The 8,287-nt window shown below is 44.0% G+C and overlaps 1 non-coding gene across 1 annotated transcript; it reads left to right on the top strand.

The window, feature by feature from the left end:
* Window positions 1–1,907: 1,907 nt before the first annotated feature.
* Window positions 1,908–1,980, top strand: TRNAK-CUU (transfer RNA lysine (anticodon CUU)). The gene has a single exon. It is a non-coding gene; the product is annotated as a tRNA-Lys (tRNA).
* Window positions 1,981–8,287: the final 6,307 nt, after the last annotated feature.

The raw sequence follows: 8,287 nt of genomic DNA, 5'->3' as shown, positions 1-8,287 counted from the left end.
TTTGTTACCTTTCTCGAAGACTTCCTTAGCAGTTTGGCCCCACACAATGATGTCGTCGATGTACTGGATGTGCTCTGGAGCTTTACCTTTCTCCAGTGCATTGTGGATGACTGAGTGACAGATGGTTGAGCTGTGTTTCCACCCCTGAGGCAAACGATTGAACTGGTACTGGATTCCTCTCCAGGTGAGTGCAAACTGAGGCCTGCACTCCTTTGCTATGGGAATAGAGAAGAAAGCATTAGCAATGTCTATGGTTGCATACCATTTAGCCTCCTTCGATTCCAGCTCGTACTGGAGTTCCAGCATGTCCGGCACAGCTGCACTCATGGGTGGCGTCACCTCATTGAGGGCACGAAAGTCAACTGTCAGTCTCCAGTCGCCCGTAGGTTTACACACAGGCCAGATGGGACTGTTGAAAGGTGAATGAGCTTTCTCGATGACAGCCTGATCCTCCAATTGACGAATCAGCTGATGAATGGGCAACAAAGAGTCACGGTTAGTTCTGTACTGTCTATGATGAACAGTTTGGGTTGCAATTGGCACTTCCAGGTCCTCTATGTCATGATGTCCCACAACTGCAGATTCATCAGAAAGTTCAGGTCTAATGGACAATTGCAATTTATCATCCTCAATCTCTACAGATGCTATTCCAAAAGCCCATTTGTGACCCTTAGGATCTTTGAAACAACCTTGTCTCAAAAAGTCAATCCCAAAATGCAAGGCGCATCAGGACCAGTTACAATAGTATGTGTCTTCCACTCTTTACCAGTTAAACTGATCTCAGCCTGTATCTTAGTTAACTCTTGAGATCCACCAGTGATTCCAAAGATAGAAATGGACTCTGTCCCTTTGCAATTAGATGGCAATAAAGTACACTGAGCACCTGTGTCAACTAAAGCCCTGTATTTCCGAACTCTTGAACTGCCAGGCCACCTAATGAATACATTCCAATAGATTCGTTTCTCTCCACTATCCCTTTCCTCCTCCTGGCTGGAGGCAGGGCACCCCTAATGCTGAACATGGCATGTAGGGTGTACACAATGATTGGTGTTGTTGTGAGAGGAATTGCAACTGTTGGAACAATTGCAGTTGCTCTCAGGAGCTGAAGAAGTGACAGCTACTTTTCTGGCATTGCTGCCTCTGTTTCTGCCCCTCCTTCTCCAAGTGCTGGGAAGACAGCCAGTGTTCCCGCCACTAACGTAAACAATGATAAGGATAACCAAAACAAGCCGCAGAGTTCAGCAGGAGCCTCAGGAGCACAGGCAGGTACCCAAAATCAGAATGTCCCTAGCAACAATCAAAACACGTCAGGGTTGGCAGGCATCCCAGGAGGACAGGCAAATAATCCCACTAATGCTAATGCTAATGCTGGTAACACTAGCCCAGTCAGTCCAAATCTTAATGACACCAGCTCAGCCAATTCGAACCCCCAGCCAGCAGATCAGAACCAAAATCCTCCTGTTAAAAGCAAGGCAGATTTGAACTCACAAGCTCCAGGTCAGACCCCCAGTAATACAAATGCTCCAAGTCAGACCCCTAAGGATTCAAACCATCCAAGTCAGACTCCTAAAGATTCAAATCCTCCATCAGACACATCCAAGTCTGTTGCTGCTCAGGCCCTTCTGGCACCTGCTAAGGCAAAAGCTAAGACAAAGAGTGATTCGCAGGAGGATGTAAGACAGGGGACCTCTGGTGATCAGCAGCAAGAGGAGGAGGAGGAGGCAGTTAGTCTACGAGACCTTGTAGATGTGCTGAGACAACAATACTCAAGTGAGAGGAGCACTGTGAGGTTAGCTGCCAGGAGAGAGGATGGTTCCAATGAGTTTAGGAATGCTATGAGGAAGATTGTGTTAGACCAGGCATGTGATGGTTTGGGGGTTACCCCGCCCCTCCCACACTTTGTATTTGCCCGGCTAGCTCAGTCAGTAGAGCATGGGACTCTTAATCCCAGGGTCGTGGGTTCGAGCCCCACGTTGGGTGCCAATTAAAAATGTGATGGTTTGGGGGTTACCCCGCCCCCCCCACACTTTGTATTTGCCCCAGCTAACTCAGACGGCCTCTGGGAATATAGATGAAGCAATTTATTTACAGCTAGCAGAATTTGCAAGCAGCTATTTACAATATATACAGTTATATACAATTATATACAGAAATATACAAAGGATAAACAATACAGAAGCACAGCTCCCCTCCCAGAAACCAAGGTCCCCAGGAGGGGCTCACAAACCACCCCAACACCTCCCCCGGCCCTCTCAACCTTACCCCAGTTCTCAGGAAGAAGAGAGGTGCAGCCAAGAGGTTAGGGAGCAGGGTTAGTAGGAGCAGGGTTAATGAGATGTGACCAGGTCTAAGGCAAAAGCAAGAGTGAGAGACAAAATGGAGAATGTTTTCTTCTTCTTCCCAGAGTTCTCAGCGTGACTGTGAGAGAAGTAGACACAATTGTTTTTCATTTCACTGCCCGTTATCTAGTTCTGTTACCAAAACATTCTAGCCTGCTTCAAACTAGCACAATGGCTTATTATCTTACAGTCTTGCACAGAAGAAAGGGAGAATGGAAGATGAAGCATAAAAAGAGTATTCTTGCTACTGTGACCCACCACTAAACTTTTCTGAGTTTAACCTCACAAGCATATAAAAATGTACTTTATTATTCCACAGGAAAAAAAAAAATAATACTGCAAGGATAGTACACTTCAAAATTTATAATTTCGGTTTTGTCTTTTAGTAAGGGCTCCATAGACCTTTCTATATCCCTTTGGGCCACAATTAGGGAAACTTGCCTAAATTCTGTCTCCACTACAAAACTGGTAAGATTTCAGCATAAAAGTAGTAATAATGAAATATAAATGAGCAGATCAAGCCCCTGGAGGATAAACAGAACATTTACCCTCAAGATGCTTATCCACTGAATAAATGAGGAAAGAAGAAATATCAACTAAACATTCTACTACTGAATCATGTTGATATTTTTTGTGACACATTACTTTATAATTTGAAAATGTACATATAAATAATCTAGAAAACTCTTGGAAAGTAGTTTGGTGGAGTTTTAAAACTCCTCTCTCTTCCTCGTGAAACTGCAAATATAAATTCCTTTTTATATGATCTGAAGTGCAAAAAAACCCAAACAAACCACCCCTCCCCCCCCAGTCTTTGGAGAATGGAAGTAATAGAAATGCATACAGTAAGAAGACAGACATAGGTGTGGTTTATAGCTCTTTTCATGACCTGTCATTTCAAAATCACCTCACATAACTGTCAGAATATTCAGCAAATTAAAGGCACTATTAAAGATTTAAGAGTAATCAAATCTTCTTCTTAAAACTGGTAATTTTGAAATAAGTTATGTTACCATTTCCTTGACAAAATTTGTATTTATTCCTGTTAGATATATTGTATTTCTGACAGACTTCACTCAGGAAGCACAAGTTTTACTTATTTTATTAAAATGCTTGAAAATTGAATCTTCAGTTTGTCAGCTTCATTGAAATGATATGATATGAAGTGCACTGATGCCTGCAGTGGTTTATGTGGATGGCAATAGTAAGAAAAAAACATAAAATATAATTATTTACCTAAGTAGAATTAAATAAAAAATATATTAAACTGTGTGTGTATATATCTGTGTATATATATATATACATATGTGTATGTATTTTTGCATATATAGTCCCACCATCCATACATATATCGAGAGAATATACATAACAATGTGCAGAGCTGAACAGTGTGACAGTATATTTCTAACTGAAGGTGTGGATAATCCATTGTTCTAAAAATAAATGCTGTTAATTCTGCAGAAGCACGATTTATATAGCCATATCAATGTTTTACAGGCTAAAGCCCAGCATAACATAATGGATGCTATCTCTCACAACAACAGTAAACTTAGTTTGCACTCTAAGAATAATAGTATTTTCTTGCCATAATAGAAAACAATAATTTTTACCAAAAGTTTCAGTCTCCGTTCTCCAGGAAACTCCCATAGCAAAATTGTGCCTCTAAAGAAAAAAAAAATAATAAAAGGAAAATAAAAGGGAGAAAGCAAAAAATATCTGCTTTAGAAGGTTTATATGAAGTAACTCAACCACATTATGAAAAGAAAAAGGAACTAGGAAGCAGAAGAGTTGGGATTCCTGGGTTAAGGTGGTGAGACTGGTGGACAGCTTCACAATCTTGTGATCTGTTGGCCAAGTCAGTTTTTGGAGATTCTGAAAAAAATTATGTGTCCTCTGTCTTCTGGAAGCATGTGTCATGAATTTATTTGCAAGGTTTCAAGGTCTTGAAAGGCTGGAAGAGTTGACTTCAATTGTTTCTCTCTTGGAGCCTTGAAAGTTGCCACATCAACTGCTGCAAGTACCTGTATCATAGAATCATAGAATCAATCAGATTGGAAGAGACCTCCAAGACCATTCAGTCCAACCTATCACCCAACCTATCCAGTCAACTTGGCCATGGCACTAAGTGCCTCATCTTGAACACCTCCAGGGATGGTGACTCCAGCACCTCTCTGGGCAGCCCATTCCAATGGCAAATCAGTAGACAAGAAATAGCCTTTCACTGATACCTCCATTATTGCATTATTATGTTTTATATCAAGGGAGGGAAATTGCAATCTCTTTTGAACTACGAATGTTGGATCTTTCTTCTTTGTTAGGAATTGTAAGGGCTTTCATATGATTATCTCTGAATAGAAACCATATTTACAAGGCACATGATGAGTACCAGAGTATCATAGTTTAAGATTGTTAATAAATCTTGCCCTAAACAAATCCTGTATTAATGCAAGCGACTATGATAAGGGAAAATAAGTGGAAAAGTTCCTAATAGTCAGCAAAGATGCTCTTAAAAATTGGTGATTAAATTATAAATAGTGCACATGCAATTGCTATAGCAGATTCAGTCACTGCACATTACAGGATAAAATTACCTTTTTTTTTTTTTTAATGGTTTTTCTCCCTGTGGTATTTGAGGAAATCAAGGCTGTTAGTGGGTTTATCATATCCACCAAGGACTGCTGTGAACTTGGATCACATTTCATTCACACAAGGTATGAATTGATCTACTTATAGTTGCAAAAAAAGGTTTATCATAAGTCCCATTTTATGAGTTTCTGTTTGCTTTATTAACATCCTATGAAGAATATGTATGTTGTGCCCAAAATGAAACTTATTTTTAGCAGACAGGGCAGAATCCATAGGATATTATGTTTAAATTTAGTGGGAAATTTCCTTTCCATGGGATCTCAGTAGAAAAGAAAGCTGCAGTTGCTTTAGTGCCCACTCTACCACCACTAATCAATATCAAGTTTGTGCTGCTTGCCAATCAGTAGATAAACAGATAATGGTCACAGTCTAGGGCACATGTTGGCTGTTTACTTGGTTTGTCTGAGACATGTGCTGCGCTGAATAGAAAGGATCACACATACTCTTCTAGAAATCTCTTGCATAGCACCAATGCTTAATTGCCAGAGAAAAAACTCTTAACAAATTAAAAACCAAATCAAAACAAGACCAAAAAAAAAAAAAAAAAAAAAAAAACAAACCCAAAAAACCCACAGACAAACAAAGCAATCTTTAATATAAGTGAAATATACATTTCCTCCTGTTTACTGAGTTCTTTCATTCAAAAGAATGGACCTACTTGATTGTGATGGGGTGCAATTGTCTAGGAGGCGCAGGAGAGTCCTGGCAATGGAGTTGGCAGGGCTCATTAGGCAGACTTTAAACTAGGTCTGAAGGGGGTGGGTGAGACAATTGCTCTCTCTGAGAAGAAGAGAGTGGGAAGGAAACTAGGGACAATTGAGGAATCGAGAGCCCAGCTGAAGTGCATCTACACCAATGCATGCAGCTTGGGTAACAAGCAGGAGGAATTGGAAGTCCTGGTCCACCAGGGTGACTATGATATAGTTGCCATTTCAGAAACTTGGTGGGATGACAGGCATGACTGGGCTGCTAGACTGGGGGGATATAATCTCTACAGGAGAGATAGGCAAGGGAGAAGAGGAGGAGGGGTGGCTCTGTATATTAGGGAGTCACTCCATGCCACTGAGCTTGAGGTGAGGGATGAAGGGGTTGAGAGCTTGTGGGTTAAAATCAGAGGGAGGACTAATAAATCTGACATCCTGGTTGGAGTCTGTTATAGACCACCCAACCAGGATGAGGAAACAGACGAGATATTTTACAAACAGCTGGAGGCTGTCTGAAGATCATCTCATCTTGTTCTTGTGGGTGACTTTAACCTGCCAGATATCTGCTGGGAACTTAATTCAGCAGAGAGGAGGCAGTCCAGGAGATTTCTAGAGTGCATGGAGGACAGCTTCATGACCCAGCTGTTAAGCGAGCCTACTAGGGGTCAAGTTCAGCTTGACCTGCTGCTCTCCAACAGAGAAGGGCTGGTAGGAGATGTGATAGTGGGAGGCTGCCTGGGGTGCAGTGATCACGAGTTAGTGGAGTTTTCAATATGCAGGGAGGTAGGGAGGCACTACAACAAAACCTACACCTTGGACTTCCGGAGGGGAAACTTCAAATTGCTTAAGAAACTTATTTCCAAAGTCCCCTGGGCAGCAGTCCTTGAGAACAAAGGGGTCCAGGGTGGTTGGACCTACTTTAAACAGGAGCTCTTGAAGGCACAGGAGCTGGCAGTTCCCATGTGCCGAAAGATGAGCCGGCGGGGAAGGCGACCAGCCTGGATGAGAAAACAGCTCCTGAAGGAAGTGGGGGAAAAAAAGAGGGTGTATCACCTCTGGAAGGAGGGGAAGGCCTCTCCTGACGTGTTTAAGGAGATAGCCAGATTATGCAGGAGAAAAATTAGAGAGGCTAAGGCCCAGCTAGAACTTAGGCTGCCACTTCTGTGAAAGATAACAAAAAGCACTTTTATAAATTTATCAACACTAAAAGGAAGGGCAAGAAGAGCCTCCACTCCTTACTGGACCAGGAGGGGAATATTATAACTGATGATGTAGAAAAGGCTGAGGTCCTGAATGCCTTCTTCGCCTCAGTTATCAACAGTAAGGAGGGAGGAGTTCAGGGCAAGTGGCCTCTTGAACTGGGGGATGGGGTCGGGGAGTGGTGTGTTCCCCTGGAAATTCATAAGGAATTAGTTCAGGACCTGCTGAGCCACCTGGACACCCACAAGTCCATGGGACCAGATGGGATCCATCCCAGGGTGCTGAGAGAGCTGGCAGCTGAGCTGGCCAAGCCGCTCTCCATCATTTTCCAGCAGTCCTGGATCACCGGAGAGGTCCCAGGAGACTGGAAAATGGCCAACGTGGTCCCCATCCACAAAAAGTGTCAGATGGAGGAACCTGGGAACTACAGACCTGTCAACCTGACCTCAGTGCCAGGGAAACTGATGGAGCAGGTTATCTTGGGGGTGATAAGAGCACACCTAAGGGATGGCAAAGGGCTCAGGTCCAGCCAGCATGGGTTTAGGAAGGGCAGATCCTGCCTCTCCAACCTGATCTCCTTCTGTGATCAGGTGACCCGCTTGGTGGATGTGGGAAGGCCTGTGGATGTGGTCTATCTGGACTTCAGCAAGGCCTTTGACACTGTCCCCCACAGCAAACTGCTGGCTAAGATGTCAGCCCATGGCTTGGATGGCAACACTCTGTGCTGGGTTAGGAACTGGCTGGAGGGCTGAGCCCAGAGAGTGGTGGTGAATGTTGCCACATCCAGCTGATGGCCAGTCACTAGTGGTGTCCCTCAGGGATCTGTGCTGGGCCCCATCCTCTTTAACATCTTCATTGATGATCTGGATGAGGGCATGGAGTCAGTCATCAGCAAGTTTGCAGACGACACCAAGCTGGGGGCAGATGTGACTGAGTTGGAAGGCAGAAGGGCTCTGCAGCGGGACCTTGACCACCTGGACAGATGGGCAGAGTCCAATGGGATGGCATTCAATAGCTCCAAGTGCAGGGTGCTGCACTTTGGCCACAACAACCCCATGCAGAGATACAGGCTGGGGTCAAAGTGGCTGGAGAGCAACCAGACAGAGAGGGATCTGGGAGTGCTGATTGATACCCACCTGAACATGAGCCAGCAGTGTGCCCAGGTGGCCAAGAAAGCCAGTGGTATCCTGGCCTGCATCAGGAATGGTGTGGTCAGCAGGAGCAGGGAGGTCATTCTGCCCCTGTACTCTGCACTGATTAGACCACACCTTGAGTACTGTGTTCAGTTCTGGGCCCCCAGTTTAGGAGGGACATTGAGATGCTTGAGCGTATCCAGAGAAGGGCAACGAGGCTGGTGAGAGGCCTTGATCACAGCCCTACGAGGAGAGGCTGAGAGAG

Source organism: Pogoniulus pusillus, chromosome Z (assembly GCF_015220805.1).
Source record: "Pogoniulus pusillus isolate bPogPus1 chromosome Z, bPogPus1.pri, whole genome shotgun sequence".
Lineage (NCBI taxonomy): Eukaryota > Metazoa > Chordata > Aves > Piciformes > Lybiidae > Pogoniulus > Pogoniulus pusillus.
The sequence above is the reverse complement of the archived record's forward strand: the minus strand, read 5'-3'. Positions and strand labels throughout refer to the sequence as shown.